Here is a 20,470-nt window from a genome sequence, read left to right on the forward strand (position 1 = left end):
CTATATCCCTTGTGCTGTACAATATATCCCTGTAGCTTATTTATATTATACAGAGAAGCCTGGCAGGTTACAGTCCATGGGGTCATAAAAGAGCTGAACAAGACTTAGTGACTAAAGGACAATGACTTCTTACGCTACTCTTGCTCTTCCCTTTCTCCCTCTCGCATTACCAAATTACCTTAGAGGCTCTCCACAAATGTTTTAGCTCCATCTCTGACATAAAGTTTATCTGTGTCATGCCACTAAGCTGCAGAATGTGATTTGTCTGGAAAGGATTCTCTAAGTTGATATTTTAATCATATTCACCTCCTATTTCACCAAGGTTCTTCTTAGGAACAAGAACTACAGTCAGGTGTATTCTCTGTCATTTTAGAACTGAAACTCATTTTAGGAGAACTTTAAGGTGAATATATTTGTAAAAAAAAAAAAGTAATGTCTGTCCTTAGAAGAAGACTTAAATTTATCAAGCATAGAGACTATAATAACAAAAACACTAATAAAGTGTTTAATTGTGTCAGGTGCTGCTCTCATCATTTTATAGGTATTAATTAATTCAATCTTTACAACAATCCTGCAAGCAAGTACTATTACTATCCCCCATTTAGCAATGAGGAAGCTATGACATGTTCAAGATCCCATAACCTGTAACTGAAATACCCAGGACTCACACTAAGGGAGTCTGACTCTACAGCTTGGGGTTCTTAACTATTCCATTGTTGTTGTTGAGTTGCTTAGTCGTGTTCAACTCTTTGTGACCCCATGGACTGCAGCATGCCAGGTTTCCCTGTCCTTCACTATCTCCTGGAGTTTGCTCAAACTCATGTCTATTGAGTCGATGATGCCATCCAACTATCTCATCCTCTGTTGCCTGCTTCTCCTCCTCCCCTCAATCTTTTCCAGCATCAGGGTCTTTTCCAGTGAGTCAGTTTTTTTAATAAGGTGGCCAAAGTATTGGAGCGTCAACTTCAGCATCAGCCCTTCCAATGAGTATTCAGGGTTGATCTCCTTTAGGATTGACTGGTTCAGTCTCTTTGCTATCCAAGGGAGTCTCAAGAGTCTTCTCCTGCACCACAATTCGAAAGCATCAATTTTTTGACACTCAGTCTTCTTTAAGGTCCAGGTTTCACATCTGTACATGACTACTGGAAAGAGCATAGCTTTTTACTATATAGACCTTTGTCAGCCAAGTGATGTCTTTGCTTTAGTATGATGTCTAGGTTTGTCATAGCTTTCCTTCCAAGAAGCAAGCATCTTCTAATTTCATGGCTGCAGCTTAGACTCAAGTAAATTTTTGTCAGAAGGATGGACAGGTGAATTAAAGAATGAAATGATGGTTAAATTTAGTGCGTTTATTTTTTAGATGTTTCTTCTTCTTTTAAAATGTTTGTTTATTTATCTAGCTGTGCCAAGTCTTACTTGTATCATGTGGGATCTTCAGTCTTTGTTCTTCCAGCACACAGACTCTTAGGGATCTAGTGCCCTGACTAATGATGGAACCCAGAACCCCTACCTTGGGTGAGTGGAATGTGAGCCACTGAACCACCAGAGGATTTGTTTCCTGATACATTGTTTTGTTGAACTGTAAGCATTTGTGTAGGTGAGTTTTAAATTAATGTCTAGAGATCCAGATAAACACAAAAAAAATCTCTATACCTGCATGAGTGAATGTGTATATTTATGCGTATGGTCTTGTTTAATATTGGAAGGTTGGCACACTTGAGTTTTTTAGGTAATTTGAGTTTGAAACAATTAACAACATCTTTTCAGGACTCTTTTGGGGAATTGGAACTAAAATTGGGCCTAGCAATCATATAACAACTTAGAAGGAAATTGGGAGCTAACAGTTTAAGAGCCTCCAGAAAGTAAACGGAGAATGTGTTGAAAACAAATTATTTTATTTTTCTAACTGATTGAATATTTTTGGAAATAAGACTTAGATTCTGGTGAAATCATGCCTTGATAGAAGACTTTGTGTATAGGGCTGTTGTATCAGAGTTCATAGACCCATTTGGCAAAAGAATCTAGTGGTACATGGCACTGGGCTCATACAGTTCTTTGACTTCTATAAGGCAGCAACACTGTTGTAATAGTATGTCTTTAAAAAATAAAAGTGATGGATTTGAGGACTTCCCTGGTGGTGCAGTGGATAGGAATCTACCTGTCAATGCACGGGGCATGGGTTCGATCCTTGGTCTGGGAAAATTCCACATGCTACAGAGCAACTAAGCTTGTGTGCTGCAACTATGCACATGTGCTTTAGAGCCAGGGAACCACAACTACTTAAGCTCGCTTGTTCTAGGGCCCTCAAGCCACAGCTCCTGAGCCTGTGTGCTACAATCACAGAAGCCTGCTCACCCTAGAGCCTGTAATGCACTACGGAGCTCGAGTGCTGCAGTTAATGAAGCCAATAGGCCTAGAGCCTGTGCTCCACAATAAGGGAAGCCATGGCAATAAGAGGCCTGCTCATCACAGCAAAGAGTAGCCCCCACTCACCACCACTAGAGAAAGCCCTCACAAAGAAATGAAGACCCAGCACAGCCAAAAAAAAAAAGTATATAGAAAAATAAGTAAATATATAAACTATTTTTTTTAAGTAGATGGATTTGATATTTTGAAAAGCTGAGAAATCAATTGGGTTCTTTTGTTTCTAAATAATAGTCCTCTCCAAGTTGAGAGAGCAGGAGATTTAAAAAAAATATATATGATGTATGTGTTTCCTTAAAACCCATTATCTACATTATCAATGTAGAATGGAATTGTACCCTTGCAGGGCAGCACAAGTTAGACATTCACTTCAGTTCAGTTCAGTCGCTCAGTCATGTCCGACTCTTTGCGACCCTGTAGCACGGAGGCCTCCCTGTCCATCACCAGCTCCTGGAGTTTACCCAAACTCATGTCCATTGAGTTGGTGATGCTATCCAACCATCTCATCCTCTGTCGTCCCCTTCTCCTCCTGCCCTCAGTCTTTCCCAGCATCCGGGTCTTTTCCAATGAGTTAGCTCTTCCCATCAGGTGGTCAAAGTACTGGAGTTTCAGTTTCAACATCAGGCCTTCCAATGAACACCCAGAACAGATCTCCTTCAGGATGGACTGGTTGGATCTCCTTGCAGTCCAAGGGACTTTCAAGAGTCTTCTCCAACACCACAGTTCAAAAGCATCAATTCTTCGGTGCTCAGCATTCTTCACAGTCCAGCTGTCACATCCATACATGACTACTGGAAAAACCATTGCCTTGACTAGATGGACCTTTGTTGACAAATTAATGTCTCTATTTTTTTAATATGCTGTCTAGGTTGGTCATAACTTTCCTTCCAAGGAGTAAGCGTCTTTTAATTTCATGGCTGCAGTCACCATCTGCAGTGATTTTGGAGCCCAGAAAAATAAAGTCAGCCATTGTTTCCACTGTTTCCCCATCTATTTCCCATGAAGTGATGGGACCAGATGCCATGATCTTAGTTTTCTGAATGTTGAGTTTTAAGTCAACTTTTTCACTCTCCTCTTTCACTTTCATCAAGAGGCTCTTCAGTTCTTCTTCACTTTCTGCCATAAGGGTGGTGTCATGTGCATATCTGAGGTTACTGATATTTCTCCTGGCTATCTTCATTCCAGCTTGTGCTTCATCCAGCCCAGCATTTCTCATGATGCACTCTGCATATAAGTTAAATAAGCAGGGTGTCAAGATACAGCCTTGACGTACTCCTTTTCCTATTTGGAACCAGTCTGCTGTTCCATGTCCAGTTCTAACTGTTGCTTCCTGACCTGCACACAGGTTTCTCAAGAGGCAGGTCAGGTGGTCTGGTCTTCCCATCTCTTTCAGAATTTTCCACAGTTTATTGTGATCCACACAGTCAAAGGCTTTGGCATAGTCAATAAAGCAGAAATAGATGTTTTTCTGGAACTCTTTTGCTTTATTGATGATCCAGAGGATGTTAGCAATTTGATCTCTGGTTCCTCTGCCTTTTCTAAAACCAGCTTGAACATCTGGAAATTCACAGTTCATGTACTGTTGAAGCCTGCCTTGGAGAATTTTGAGCATTACTTTACTTGCGTGTGAGATGAGTGCAATTGTGTGGTAGTCTGAGCATTCTTTTGCATTGCCTTTCTTTGGTATTGGAATGAAAACTGACCTTTTCCCATTCTGTGGCCACTGCTGAGTTTTCCAAATTTATTGACATATTGAGTGCAGCACTTTCACAGCATCATCTTTTAAGATTTGAAATAGCTCAACTGGAATTCCATCACCTCCACTAGCTTTGTTCATGGTGATGCTTCCTAAGGCCCACTCAACTTCACATTCCAGGATGTCTGGCTCTAGTTGAGTGATCACACCATCGTGATTATCTGGGTCGTGAAGGTCTTTTTTCTACAGTTCTTCTGTGTATTCTTGCCACCTCTTCTTATTGTCTTCTACTTCTGTTAGGTCCCTACCATTTCTGTCCTTTATTGAGCCCATCTTTGCAGTGAGAAATCGATTTAAGGGACTAGATCTGATAGACAAGAGTGCCTGATGAATTATGGATGGAGGTTCGCGAAATTGTACAGGAGACAGGGATCAAGATCCCCAAGAAAAAGAAATGCAAAAAAGCAAAATAGCTGTCTGAGGAGGCCTTACAAATAGCTGTGAAAAGAAGGGAAGCAAAAAGCAAAGGAGTAAAGAAACTATATACCCATTTGAATGCAGAGTTCCAAAGAATAGCAAGGAGAGATAAGAAAGCCTTCCTCAGCGATCAATGGAAAGAAATAGAGGAAAACAAGTTAGACATAATAAGTTTCAATTTAGTCACCGCAAACTGTAAACTTGCTAGGGTGAACATCTGGGGATTTTTAAACCAGATATTGCTGCTAAACATCATCTTAGTCTTCTGCTGGTGTGGTTATTTTCTTAGGACCTAGAAACATGATTCATCCCCATTGGTTCCATCTTGTTAGATATGACACTTGCCCCAAACTTTCCTGATTATGACATCAGATAAATTGTTTTCTTTTCAGCTTTGTGTCGTCTATAAATCTGATGATTTTGCCTTTTCTAAGTTATAAAGACATACATCAAATAAGAAAGAGAGAGTTACATGCAGAATCCTTAAGTTCATTAGCAATAACAAGCAAAAGCTACAGCTTATCAAGAAACTGATAAGCTAAACAACTAATTTTTGTTGTTTGTTGGACTGACCTAATCATCTTAAATATGGTCATTATTTTTAATGCTAGCTAGTTGGTTAAGACATATTAGAGCCGGTTGAAGGGATTAAGATATGTTATTGTTATGTGAGATGAAAGTCTAGCATTTTGAAAGAAAATAAAGCTTCAAAATTGAATTTTAATACATCTAAGAAAATTACATTAAATCATCTTTGCAGATTATCTCATCTTTTACACTGTACAAATAGCAAAGAAGAGGTACTCAATAAACATTGGTTGACTGAGTAAAAATAATAAAATGAAGGCTACCTTCCTTAAAATTAGCTTGTTAGTAAAATAGGCATTCTTTAAAAGGTACCTATATGGTTGCATTTGTTTTTGCATAATACTTTCATTTTAAAACTGCTCTTATTATATCACTCTCATACACACAATCTTTCAGCGGCTTTCTGCTCTCTACCCAATTATTTGCATGGATTCTAAGGCATTCTATAAGTCTATATTAAGTCTATATTATATAAGACAAATATATAAGTCTATATTTGACTTCAACCTGCATACCCTATCTCCATGTCCACTAATTTGCTTCTTCCTTTATAATTAAGATAGTCTTCTCACTGTACCCAAAACACATCACATACCCATTCTGTGGCTTGGTTCAAGTCCTCCAGGCCTAATGCTTTTTGCTTTCCTATACACTTACCCAAATCTTGCCAACTCTTCAAAGCCCAGCTTAATTCTCACCCTCCCCCAAGCAAGTTTTCAGCTACAACTCTAGATAGTCTTCATCTGTCTGCCTCTTCTCTGACATCATTCAGTTAATTTTTCAATGACTGTTTGGACACGAAGTGCCCAACATTGTGCCAGCATCAGGTATAAAAGACACTGCCTGCTTTTGTAGTCAAACTGGACATGGACCAACAGATGGTTCCAAATAGGAAAGGAGGACGTCAAGGCTGTATATTGTCACCCTGCTTATTTATCTTATATGCAGAGTACGTCATGAGAAATGCTGGGCTGGAAGAAGCACAAGCTGGAATCAAGATTGCCGGGAGAAGTATCAATAACCTCAGATATGCAGATGACACCACCCTATGGCAGAAAGTGAAGAGGAACTAAAAAGCCTCTTGATGAAAGTGAAAGAGGAGAGTGAAAAAGTTGGCTTAAAGCTTTCAGAAAACTAAGATCATGGCATCTGGTCCCATCACCTCATGGGAAATAGATGGGGAAACAGTGGAAGCAGTGTCAGACTTTATTTTTTTGGGTTCCAAAATCACTGCAGATGGTGATTGCAGCCATGAAATTAAAAGACGCTTACTCCTTAGAAGGAAAGTTATGACCAACCTAGACAGCATATTAGAAAGAAGAGACATTACTTTGCCAACAAAGGTCCGTCTAGTCAAGGTAATGGTTTTTCCAGTGGTCATGTATGGATGTGAGAGTTGGACTATAAAGAAAGCTGAGCACCGAAGAATTGATGCTTTTGAACTGTGGTGTTGGAGAAGACTCTTGAGAATCCCTTGGACTGCAAGGAGATCCAACCAGTCCACCCTAAAGGAGATCAGTTCTGGGTGTTCATTGGTAGGACTGATGCTGAAGCTGAAACTCCAATACTTTGGCCACCTCTTGTGAAGTGTTGACTCATTGGAAAAGACCCTGATGCTGGGAGGGATTGGGGGCAGGAGAAGAAGGGGACAATGGAGGATGAGATGGCTGAATTGCATCACCAACTCAATGGACATGAGTTTGAGTAAACTCCGGGAGTTTGTGATGGACAGGGAGGCCTGGCATGCTGCGATTCATGGGGTCGCAAAAAGTCGGACACAACTGAGCGACTGAACTGAACTTAACTGTTTGGATTTGAATTCTTATGATTCAGCAAAATGTTTAATGATGCTTGTTGTTTTGTACCAGAGATAGAATAATACTAAATAGGCAATTGCAATTGAGAGTAATGAGTGCACTGATAGAGTTGATCACAAGGTTCTCTGAAACCACAGGAGGGGTATGTAGCCTAATCTTAGAGATCAGCAAGTTTTCTAGAGGAAATGATTCCTAAACTGAGGTCTGAAACACCAGTAAAAACACCTATAGCGCTCAATTGTCTGTACCACTCACCAACTGCATGCTCAAGTTTGTATGTAACAGCCTTCCTTCATGAGTTTTCAAGGAATGTTTTTCATCAAATTGGTGCTAGTGAACCCATTCTTTATTCATACCGCTACACACATTTCTTTCTGCAAAACGGAACCCACACCTCCCATCCATATCCAGCATTCTTGGGGAAATTTAAACATAAGATAGATGCTTTCACCATGAAATTATGAATTAACTATGTGATTTAAAAACAGAAATCAAGTGTAATTTCAAGTCAGTAATTTCACATTGAAACTGAAATTTTCCTGATGGCTTAAACCCAATCTCATTGAATGACTGAAGATCATATTCTTTCCTTGGCTCATTTTTTATTTTCACCAGGGCCTTAATGAGTAGAGTCACTAATCTCCAGGCTTCTTGATTCCCATAGGCCCACTCTGTTATACAGAGCGTGTGTTTGACTGTATGCTCGGTTACCCAAGTTATTTTAGAATCTGTTGATTGTTACCTTATGAGGGGAAAAGAAATGAATTGCATCCCATGTCTTTTGCATATTCCATCTTAATTTTTGTCTCCCTTCTTTCTCATCATATTGTTACCCTTACTCAGATAGATTGTAAACTAGTTGAGGACAGGAATCATGAACTGCTGCTACACCCAACCCTGAAGGCTGAATGTGCCCTCTTAATTCCAGGATCCCATCCTCACAAAGCAGATCTCAACATCCCCCTGGAACCGAGCAATGTGGTAGCCCTGGAACTCCGTGCAAGAGTTCTTTTGTATTTTCCCAGTGTTTCCAAGGTAGACAATCAATAAATATAGATTAAAAAATATAAATATGGATTAAATGATATTTGATTGTTTAAAGTTACAAGCTCACGTTTTACATTTCTATAATCAGTAAGCACTTTAAATTTTCCATGAGCTTTTTATCTCCAGTATTTTAAATAGTTTTCTAATAATCTATGATCCATTTTAAACCAGAATAAATGTTAGCCCAGTACTAAAACATTTAAACACATCTGTTTGTAAGGACCTAGATATTTATGTCACTGTAAAATTTCTATTTTTAATTAATAAATGTATTTGTATCTGTCTCAGTAATAAACCTGTTAGATTAAGTAAGATTTGGATATTATGAGCACAAATTTACCAGATTTTTATTTTTACATGGGATACCTCATAAAATATTCTTTGGGTATTTATAAAACAATAATGAAAACAAAACAATACTCTGAATATATATCTCATTTAAAAACAAACGATTTAATGAGTATATTTTGGACCAACACCAAAATGGATAAATCTGGGGGCACACAGCAGGGCAAAATGTACTACTGCTTGGTGGTTTCTCTTTTCTGGATAATTTCATGATTTACTATATTTTCTCCAAAACTGAACAAATGGAGATTTTTCTTTGAGTTTTAAAGAGGAAACAGAGTGACTTCCCTGATGGTCCAGTGGTTAAGACTCTGCCTTTCCACTGCAGGGGGCACAGGTTCAATTCCTGGTCAGGAAACAAAGATCCTGCATGCTATGAGGTGCGACCAAAACAATAACCAAATAAAATTAAATAAATAATATATGTATTAAAAAAAGAACACAAATGATCTTGGTATATCAACACAGATAATTAATAAAAGAGAAGTATAATGCAAAGATCAGAAAATTCAGAACTTAAACATTTTGAATAATTGACCTCAGAGTTCACAGACCCACTTATAAAGGATGCACACTATAAATTATTTTATAAGAAGGCAAATACTATAATGACCCTACATTTGGAATCAATTGAAATGCACAAGTGCTTTTAGGCTGACTTTTGAACTCCTCTGATTTGTGACACAGATAAAAGTAAATGATGGACTGATTAATTTGTGCAGATTCTTGGCAAGTTAATGAATATGGTAAAGTAAATAGCTGACAATTCAGGCTACCGTAAATGGATTTGAAGGCCTGTCACTGGTACTCGAGGAATGTTTTCAGCTTCTTCATCTTCCTTGAACTGGTGTCCCTAGTCAGGGCCTCTTTGATTGTCAATCTTGATATCTTTGCCTCTTTTTTATGTCCCCTAACCTTGACTGTTTGCAAGGCTGTGGCCTTGTCTTAATTGCTGCTACCTATAAGTGAACGTTGTTTCCCATTGTGGTCAAGAGATCAGTTTGCTTACCCTAGAGCTGTTCCACCTTAGACTTACTGTCAAATGTGTATGTATACATATATAATTTTGTTTGTGTGTTTGTTGTCACAATGGTAGAGAAAAGAATAAAATGCATTATCTGCTTCCTATGTGTACTTCCTATAAGGTGCTTCCTTACTTTATTTTCTTTAAACTTCACAATGTATGAACAGAAAGTATACTCACCCAATTGAAGTGTACTTAAGAAATATACATAAGGAAACAAATGAGACATATGTTAAAGTTACACAAATAAAAAGTGTGGAGCCAGAATTTATACACAGGATTCTACGCTTTTCTGAAGAGTGTTTCTCAAAGTCTGTTTGCAGCAGAATCTACTCAGGCACTTGTTTATATGGACATTTATGGTTCCCACTCCACCCTGCCTCATGGAAACCTAGAGATAGATCTCAGAAACACTGTCCTAATGTGTCCAGAAAACTCAAGTAATGAGAGACTTTTAAATGATTAAGAAATACTGGAATAAAGGACCTGAAAACTCAAATGACTTTTCCACTTGAAAAGCTTTTTATGGAAAGTGTCAGGCACCTGAAAATAAGGGTTTATAGTGACAAATGTCTTTTCAGGGATGATTATGGCTGTATGCAAAGTTGATGCCAATAAATCTTTTCTACAAAGCTCAAGTCTCAGTCCAGGCTGGCAGTAAATCATTTCACCTGGCACCACAATTCCAAAAGGAAAGGCAATGAGGACAATATTATGAATGTTGCTTTCCTGGCACTAGCTAGCTGAAGATTAGTTGCATTGGCATAACTTTTCTCTCATGACCTATTTTTAAATGGAGAATAGAAAAATATAGTCATTCATCTATGTAGAAAATTATAAAGACTGGAAACAAGGAAATAAACCAGAGTCTAAGACATCCAAAGGGAAATCATCATTCTGTGCATTAAATTAGCAGGGTTTTTTTTTTATGAATAAAGTGAAGATATATCACATTAGCATTCAATGAGACACCAACAGTAAAGAATGTTAATTTACAAAAGGGACCTTATTAACTTACTAAAGTTATCAAGAATTTCAAAAGGAGATGATCTCATCTTCATTTTTCTCACTGTTTCACCTTAAGCCTGGTTTTAAATAAGCCCCATCATTTTTTTAAAAGTCTTCTATTGCCAGAATCTCAATATATTCTAAGTTTCTGAACTAAATTCATCATTAAGGAAATAGTCAGGAATTCCTTGGAGGTCCAGTAGTTAGGACTCTGCACTTTCAATGCCAGGGCTCAGGTTCAGTCCCTGGTTGTGAAACTAAGATCCCATAAGCTGTGTGGCATGGCCAAAAAAATTAAGAAGAAAGTGAGGCATCATGGGATCTTCCATAGGACCTGAGGATGTGGCAATGATGATCTCTGCCCTACTGGCAGTAGTCAGAACTCAACACAGGGGTACGACATCCCAGGCAGGAAGCCACACTTGTCAAGGGACTAGCCACTAATGATTAATCCAGATTTGCTCTTGGCACCACAAGATTCCTCTTTGGTCTTGTTTTGTATGTAGCACAACCCAGAGAAGCCTGATATTTTCTGTGGAAAATCTAGCGATCACATTTTCCTCAAGACTAATTGGTAATTGATTAATTTCCTTTTCTTCATTCAGGCATTTGTTCTTCATCACTAAGAAGTTTCCTGCTAAATTGATGTGCCTACTTTTATATTTTAATATTTAGAATCAGTACCTGTTCACTAGGTTTACCATCTTGAAAATTATATTTTATAATCTTAACACAGTAAATTATCATTTATGAATCCTAAACAAAACTGACAAGTCTGTGATTGATTAAACCCATCTTGTGGAGTGACTGAGTGACCCACACTTCTAACTTTTTAAAAGATGTTACTGATCTAATATCTGATTTTCAAAAATGGCGTTAACTGGGATAATATGATTGACATTTTTTTCAACTTAATATTTTTTTAAAAGTTGGGGCAAGATAGGGAGAGACCATTTTAGATTTATTTATTTTTGACTTCACTGGATCTTTGCTTCTGCATGGGGGCTTTCTCTAGTTGTGATAGCTTCTCTTGTCATAGAGCACAAGCTTGCTCTAGGGCTCATGGGCTTCAGTAATTTCAGTGCACTTAGTTGCCCCACTGCATTTGGAATCTTCTTGGACCAGGGATTGAACCCACGTCCCCCGCACTGGCAGGCAGATTCTTAATCACTGGACCACCAGGGTAGTCCAGCTTACCTAATATTTTAAGCAGTTATTTTAATGATTATTCATCTGATAATGACTCAGTATGGTTGCCCTGATACTATATGAATTCCTAAATTGGAACAAGTCATAATAAATCTTATTAAATATTCAGTCAGTTCAGTTCAGTTCAGTCGCTCAGTTGTGTCTGACTCTTTGCGACCCCATGAATCGCAGCATGCCAGGTCTCCCTGTCCATCACAAACTCCTGGAGTCTACTCAAACTCATGTCCATCGAGTCGGTGATGCCATCCAGCCATCAATATTAAATTAATTAATATTAAATATTAAATTAAATATTTAAATAATAATTAAATATTTACTTCTATTTAATATGAACCTGAATTAAAATATGCTAATAAAAGGTAAAATATAAAGAAAAACTAGAAATTTTTATGAATATATGCATAAAAATCAACATTACCATTTTTCAAAAAGAAACAAACATAAAATAGAATGCCTTTAAGCATAGCATCTTACTAGCGGGAATAGTCTCACTAGCTACCAGGCTTCCCAGGTGGCACTAGTGGTAAAGAACCTGCCTACCAATGCAAGAGACATCAGAGACATGGGTTCTGTCCCAGAGTCCAGAAGATCCCCTGGAGGAGGGGAGGCAAACCACTCCAGAATTCTTCCCTGGAGGATCCCATGGACACCATTGGGTTGCAAAGATTTGGACGTGATTGAAGTAACTGAGCACACACACACAGTCCCACTAACTGTTATGAGTACAGACTGTGTGTCCCCAGCCCCTTTTAAATTCTCAATTTTTCTTATCTGGAAAATAGGAGGAAATAATAGTGTTTGTGGGGACTAGGTAACATCTGTAAAGCAGTTAGCACAGTGTTCAACACATAATGATAACAATAATAAGTAACTTCTAAACAGTATGTTGATACTTAACATTTTATTTTTCAAAATAGTAGATAATCTCAAAGTATTTCGTGTACTATTGGAAGTTATTGCTTAATCGCTAAATTGTGTCTGATTCTTTTGTGACCCCCATGGACCATCCCACCAGGCTCCTCTGTCCATGGGATTTCCAAGGCAAGAATACTGGAGTGGATTGCCATTTCCTTCTCCAGGGGATCTTCCTGACCCAGGGATCAAACTCACATCTCCTGCATTGGCCTGTGGATTCTTTACCACTGAGCCACATGGGAAGCCAACTGGAACTTATAAAAGCCAAATTATTATTTAAGAGCAAAATCTCTTCCTTGTGTTTGAGTTGAGGAATATTATAACCTAGAAACTGAGAGACTTAATCAAAATAAGTTTGTGAGAAAATAATCAAACTGCTTAAGATAGTAGAATCAAACTTCAAACGTCTCATATACCCAAGCAAACACCTCTTCTTCTACACCATATCTGTTCCTTCCATGGTTTTTCCCACTTGAGTCCATGGTAAATTCATCATTCTAGATGCTTAAACTAAAAACATCAAGAGTTATCCTTGACTTCTCTTTTTCCTTTTCTTGCCACATCCAATCTATCTGCAAATCCTGATGGTATTCCCTTCAAAATACTTGACTACTTATCTCCACATATTCTGCTATTCAACCCTGATCTAATCTGAAGTATAAAAAAATTAAATCCTATCTTGATTTGTATTTCTGTAAATATACATAAGGTCTTCCCTGGTGGCTCAGATAGTGAAGAATCTGCCTGCAGTGCAGGAGACCCAGATTTGATCCCTAGGTCTGGAAGATTCCCTGGAGAAGGCAATTGCTATCCACTCCAGTATTCTTGCCTAGAGAATCCCATGGACCAAGAAGCCTGGTGGGCTACAGTCCATGGAATCACAGAGTCAGACACAACTGAGCAATTTTCACTACTACTACTAAATATACGTAAGTATTAAAATATTTGTTTCTACTTTTTCCATTTTATATTTTGAAAATAATCTTCAAACAATTATCTACCCATATTTTAAAATAAAAACCTCAAACAATTCACAAATACTAATTATTTTGTGGCATAGCCTTTGCTCTTTATAAATAATGCAGTTAAAACATATCATAAAACTTTTCTTCAAATAAGTTGAGGTGTAAAAAGGTAGTAATTGCAAACCTCTAAATTACCTTTTAATGACCAGTATTTAATTGTCAGTACAAGCTTTATTGCATCAAACTAGCTTTTTTTCAGTTGTTAACTATGGGATGACTCATTACTTAGTGTCATTTCTATGATCTTGTTTGCTTCATGCTTGCTTTTCTTCTGTTGAGAAATTATTAGGGCCATGAAAATGAAGCGCCAAAGACAAGGAAGAAGACGTGTTACTTGGCCTTTCACACTGCTCTTCACTCACCCATGTTTTCATGAACACCAGATTCACCAAGCTTTCAAAGAGGAATAGCAAGTGTTTGATGATGAAGGAAGTTTGGATTTAATTTTCACTTTGAGACACATGGTTACTATTCCCTGAAAAAATATTGGCATTCGGAAGATGTTCAAGCACTCTTACTCCAGCAGCTACCAATAGGCCCAATTGCATGTGAGGCTCTGGTGGCTCTGAGAGCTGTCAAAGCAGAGATGTTAGAAACCAGCTGCAGCCTCCATTCATGCTTTGAGATCAGCACGAGTAGGAGTAGTCTTTCCTATCATCAAATCCTTAGAGCAGTAACTTGCACATAGAATGTGCTCTTACAGAAAAATGATTCAAATAATATAAGCAATAATAATTCAAATAATAACAACAGTAATAAGAAAAGTAATTTGTTGTGCAGTTTATTAAGCACTTTTCATGTATCCAGGACTATTTCAATCACATCTCATACATTACTTCATCTCGAGAACATAAATAAGCCTACAATTGTGGGTCATGCCCAGGGGAATGGCTTCATGTGGAGTTATGAAGAACCCTCTAAATCTTCAGAGCAGTTCAAAGCCATCTTACAGACAATTATTTTACAAGGTTATGGTAGAACATTTATAAGTACAGTGAATTCTATATGGGAAATCCTTCATTGATATACCATAGCAGTCCTTTGAATAAATATTAAGTCAAAGACAGTCTACAGGTATGACCCAGAAGTAGCAATAATCTTGTCCTCAGCATCACTAAATTGTTTTTTAATCATCCTAAAGTATCATGCATCAGAAATTTCAGATGTAAGGAATTTTTTTCAGAATTCATATATTATTTAACATTTGTCCTTCTTCAGTTCTTATGTATATTTTAAAATATTTTTAATCAAGAAAATATTTTCTGGGTAGCTCTTCCTCTGCTATCATGACTAACATTTTACTATTTTTCTACCCTAGAACTAGAACAATGACTGATATACCAGCAGATGTTTTCAATTAAAAATGTCTCATATTCTTTCAGTTCAGTTCAGATCAGTTCAGTCGCTCAGTTGTGTCCGACTCTTTGCGACCCCATGAATCGCAGCATGCCAGGCCTCCCTGTCCATCACAAACTCCTAGAGTTTACTCAAACTCATGTTCATCGAGTCAGTGATGCCATCCAGCCATCTCATCCTCTGTCGTCCCCTTCTCCTCCTGCCCCCAGTCCCTCCCAGCATCCGGCTCTTTTCCAATGAATCAACTCTTAGCATGAGGTGGCCAAAGTATTGGAGTTTCAGCTTCAGCATCAGTACTTCCAATGAACACCCAGTACTGATCTCCTTTAGGGTGGACTTATATTCTTTACAAGGGAGCAAAAAGTTTAAACTTAAGTAGCTGATGTTTGTCAGCAGATCAAGTAGTGGAAGAAAACTGTCACCTTTTACTAAGTCTCTCTTCTTTATCTTTCCTTCTTTATTCTGGGAATTTTCTCAGTTTAGTCTTTAAGGTGGTATCTGCTAATAGTTCAGATTATGGCTGCTGCTTAATCCTTCTTTATAAGATCAAAGTAGACTAAACCACAAACTTGAACTTAAATAAGAAATCTAAAATATAAGCAGACATTCTGTATTGAACAATTGCTGATTGTGGCAGATTTTTATCACTTTATTTTGGTTCTAGCACCCTGACTGTATTTTAAATAACCACCATCACCTCTAAGCAGGTCATATGCTTCAGAGAAGTATCTTCATGAATAGCTCTGGCTTAAACTAATTAGCACTATCTGGGTCTATGGTGGGTTCAGAGTAGTTACATGATCTAATTAATAATTTAGTGCAACTAGAATGAAGCCTAAGACTTTAAATCAAAGATTGAGGGAATATGACAAATGCAGTATGTTAATGAAGAACCATACAGCCTAAGAAATGCTGAAGAAAATTTTGGAACAACCGAGGAGAATCTTCCTGAGACTGAAGCTAAGATTTGGGGATTTATTTGTTACACAGCATTAGCACAGTAAAAACCTAGCTATACACCAAAGAAGGTAGTAGGTCAAGTTCTAGATATCTGAGGTCTATCCTTCTGACTTACCCTCATATAAGAATATTACCATCAAAAAATAAGATAAAATAAACCAAAGCAGGATGATAATATTTTAAACACCAGAAGAAACATGTTCACTTTCTGGTAAGGTTGCTAAGCTTGGAAATTTTGAACCTGGCACCAGTGGCCCATCTTCCCTGATACAATGAGGGGTCTGTTGTGGAATGAAGCTAATCAGAGATAAATAGTGATAGAGAGTTAGAGAAATAAAGAGAACAAAAAAAGGCAAAAAGGAGAAGGCTAAAGAGATTGTGAGTGCAAGAGAAAGCAAGAGTTAGCAAGCAAATAAAAAGAGGAAGAGGAATAAATTAGAAGAACCAGTTCCATATAGATAAAGCTTAAACTTTTGCAGAAACACTCTTTAGGTTACATTTATCCTGTGACTGGCATTTTTCAAATATGAAATACAGATACAGAAAATATGTGTTTATTTATTCAGTAACTAATCAGTGCCATATACTGTTGGATGGTCTCCCTAAAAATCTAGGGGCTTCTCTGACTGTACAGTGGTTAAAACTTTGTGCTTCCACTGCAGGAGGCAAGGGATGGATCCCAGATTTGGGAACTAAGATCCTACATGCTGCTCAGTGCTTCCAGAAAAAAACAAACTAAATCAGTGTGTGTGTGTGTGTGTGTGTGTGTGTGTTAGTCACTCAGTTGTGTCCAACTCTTTGCAATGCCATGGACTATAACCTCGGTGCCTGGGGTTCTCTGGGAAAGAATACTGGAGTGGGTTGCCATTCTATTCTCCAGAGGATCTTTCCAACCCCAGGTATCAAACTTGGGTCTCCCTCAGTACAGGCAGGTGCTTTACTGTCTGGGCCATCAGGGAAGCCCCTCAGAAATTCTTAAAGCGAAAAAAATCTTAACATGTAAAAAAAGTTACAATGTGTTGTGTAGGAGCTGTCACATAGAGAAAGATAATAAGTGCTTAGGGAACACAAAAGAAGGGGAGATTAAACCTGTAAGTAAATGAAGATGGGAAAGATACGGAAAAAGAGTTCACAGATGTGTGTGTGGGCTCAGATGCTCAGTCGCGTCCAACTCTTTGTGAGCCCATGGACTGTAGCCCGCCAGACTCCATGACTTGGAAAATGGGATTTTCCAGGTAAGAATACTGGAGTGGATTGGCATTTCCTACTCCAAGGCATCTTCCCAACCTAGGGATCGAACCCATGTCTCTTATGTCTCCTGCATTATCAGGCAAGTTCTTTACCACGAGTGCCACGCGGAAAGTAGTGAAAAGCCAAAGGAGAAATAGAAGTTGCCTGGTAAATAAATAAATTGTAAATGAGGACAAATTGAAAACTTGCATTTGTACCAGAGATTTAAAATTCTTGTAAACTGGATCAGTCTACTGGCCTCAATTGCCAGTACCTGAGTGCTCAAACAGGGAAATAAAAATCTGCATTCAGGTGTCTACCATCAATAGACCTCACTGATTCTCTTCAATCTTTTCTTTTTAGTTGAAGCATTAAATTATGGTAAATATTTTCTCCAAAGAGGTGAGGAAAGCTGACTTGATTATGAGTCTGTAATATTAGACCTGCTTCAAAAGAAAGCATCAGCCAAGAGATTCCACTGCCAACTAAACAGAATGCCTCAAATCACACCTGAATGGCTCCTGCTCCTCTTTCCTATTTCCAAATACTTCCACAGTTTGTCTAAAATATTTCATTTCCTTTTGTTACCTTGCATTAAATCAATCCAGTTCAAGATTCAGTCAACTTGAATGATAAAGTTCATTTTCAAAGTGAAAAAAAGATAAATGATATGGGAGTGTGGGTAAGGAGGATGGGCTGTAGTCATTCACATGTTAGGATTAGTTTGCTTCCTTCCCTCAGCCACAGCTTCCAGTGTGGAAGAAACGAGTCCAAACGCAGATGGCAGTGTTGTGGTTGGAATTATGAATATGCTTATAGTCAAAGAGATCTGGTTTGAATCTTACCTCTACCATTTTACTATCTTTACAAGATTGAGAAAATTATTTAATGTTTGGGGTATCTCAGTTTTCTGATCTCTAAGATGAGAGAAACATGGTTACCACTATTGTTATATTACATGCATACTTGATTAGCACAGTGTCCAGAGCTTGGTTAAGCAGCCAGTAGGGGCAGTTACAGACACTAGAATGGAGAAAAGGAGGTCATTCTGTAGCAAAAGTGAGATCCTGGGGGAATGGAAGACAACATAGGCATACTTTGCCTTCTCAGTACTTTTGCCTGTGACAAGATCACAGGTGTAAACTCAACAACATGACAACCAAAGGTTGGAGTTGATACAAATACATTGTCATGTGTTCAGGATTTTGGTGATAAAAAGATCGTGGGTAGTTCATTCATACTGTATCATCATTTGATCTCAAATTTGATGATTCTGGAATTTTGTTTTCACTCTGACTTTTCTTCTTATGACTGGTCCTTACAGATTTAGGGCAGCAGAACTACACAGGTGCTTAAGGGAAGTGCAAAGAGTGTCTTAAAGGTGAATATTTAAAGTGTCCATTTCCTGGACTGCTTTGCAAAGGCATCCCTTACCAGAACTTGTTTTGAAAGCAGTTTATGGCTGACATTTACAAGATTCCTCCTTTTAAAATACATGCACAATGAGTACAAACTGAGCCAGAAGTGTTATATTTTTATATGCTTGTCATCAGCATGTTAACGTTCTCCAGCTGCGCATTTTAAAAGGACAGGGGAGCCTCTCCATGTTGTGAGCTTGCTGGACTCTTCCTCAGAGCAGTTGCTATGAAGGGATCCTCTTCAGATTCCTTCACACTGCTTACACCAAACTCAAAGCCACGCCCTTGAAATGTGATCGATTAAAACTGCATTTTCATTTATGTTTTTCTAAAACCTGGTTAAAGTAGTTAATTGACAGAAGCAACTGTATTTTCTGATCAGTGGCATAAACTATAAACCTCAAGGCAATTCTTTTCTTGCCAGTAGTTGCCCTTGATAATAAAATAATTACCACATTAACAGCATTCACTCTATTTCAGCACTGAGGATTTCTCCCACAAAGCACGCTGGAGAAAAGTGCCAGGCCACAAAACAGTTTAGTCCTATTATTTCTGCATTTCACCCTGGCTTGGTTTAAGTATAAATGCCCATGCTCTCTGGGTTGTTCCACCTCTGAAAGGCACAGGAAATTTCTTTTTCCAGTTTTCAGTGAATAACAGTATACTAATGTGAAATTGTTTATGGGACTTGTGACTCCACAGTTTTAAAGCCAGCATTTATGTTTTTAATATGAAGTATTCAGCCATTGTTCTGTGTATTTGAGAGGACTAATCTCTGTCCTCAAACCATACTCACATATTTTTGGTTCTCTATGTTTTCTCATGGCCTCAGGCTTTGCTTATCCTAAGCTGCCAAGAATTCTCTCCCTGTCCACTGCTCCTCAACTCCTTTCACCATCTAACTCCTGTTCCCCATCCAGGTTTTGATTTAGTTACCATTTCTTCCAGGAAGCCTTCCCTAATGTCTTAATTCTAGGTTAAATGACATGAGTCCCTATACACTTCTCACATTATATTTTGATTGCCTCTTTACTTGCAGAATTCTCCACTAGACTGAGTTATCTGAGATCAGAGACACTACTTTGTTTACAGAATATCTTTAGCACTTGCAAGGAACACAGTTTCTTGTTTAGTAAATATTTCCTGAAGTAGATTTTATTTTTTCTTCATTCTTTTCCTTCCTGTCCTATGGTCAGCATTTGCTCCCCTCACCCATTAACCTTTGTTAACTTTGGGCTGTGTGGTTTGCTTTAACCAATGGGATGTGAGCAGATATAACACATCTGGACAGACACTATAAATGCACTTCCGTGGTTGACACTCCTCTTATTCCTCCCTTTGATTGTCAGGAAGGCATCATTCAGACAGTGGCTCCTCCTCAGACTTGATTCAAAGAGAGAAGACACAGCGATGCAAGCTGAACCCAAAAGAGCCCAGCAGAACCCAGTAATATGAATGATAAGTGACTGTTGTTGCAAGTTGCCAGAATTGGGGTTATTTGTCACCACAAATAATCAACAAAAATTGATTAATAAATTTATACCTAGAGACGTAACACTACTATAACAAGAACAATAAACTCAAAGCTAGTGGAGGTGATGGAATTCCAGTTGAGCTATTTCAAATCCTGAAAGATGATGCTGTGAAAGTGCTGCACTCAGTATGTCAGCAAATTTGGAAAACTCAGCAGTGGCCACAGGACTGGAAAAGGTCAGTTTTCATTCCAATCCCAAAGAAAGGCAATGCCAAAGAATGCTCAAACTACTGGACAATTGCACTCATCTCACACACTAATAAAGTAATGCTTAAAATTCTCCAAGCCAAGCTTCAACAATACATGAACCGTGAAACCTCCAGATGTTCAAGCTGGTTTTAGAAAAGGCAGAGGAACAAAAGATCAAAATGCCAACATCCACTGGATCATCGAA

The 20,470-nt window shown here is 38.1% G+C and overlaps 1 long non-coding RNA gene across 1 annotated transcript in view; it reads left to right on the forward strand.

Annotated features, from left to right (window-relative positions):
* Positions 1 to 19,990, forward strand: part of LOC122679592 — a 136,866-nt gene extending 116,876 nt beyond the window's left edge. Inside the window, exon 4 of the long non-coding RNA XR_006336445.1 lies at positions 19,892 to 19,990. This is a non-coding gene — a long non-coding RNA (uncharacterized LOC122679592). The remainder of the gene's footprint in view (positions 1 to 19,891) is intronic.
* The last annotated feature ends 480 nt before the right edge of the window (positions 19,991 to 20,470 follow it).

Source organism: Cervus elaphus, chromosome 21 (genome assembly GCF_910594005.1).
Source record: "Cervus elaphus chromosome 21, mCerEla1.1, whole genome shotgun sequence".
Lineage (NCBI taxonomy): Eukaryota > Metazoa > Chordata > Mammalia > Artiodactyla > Cervidae > Cervus > Cervus elaphus.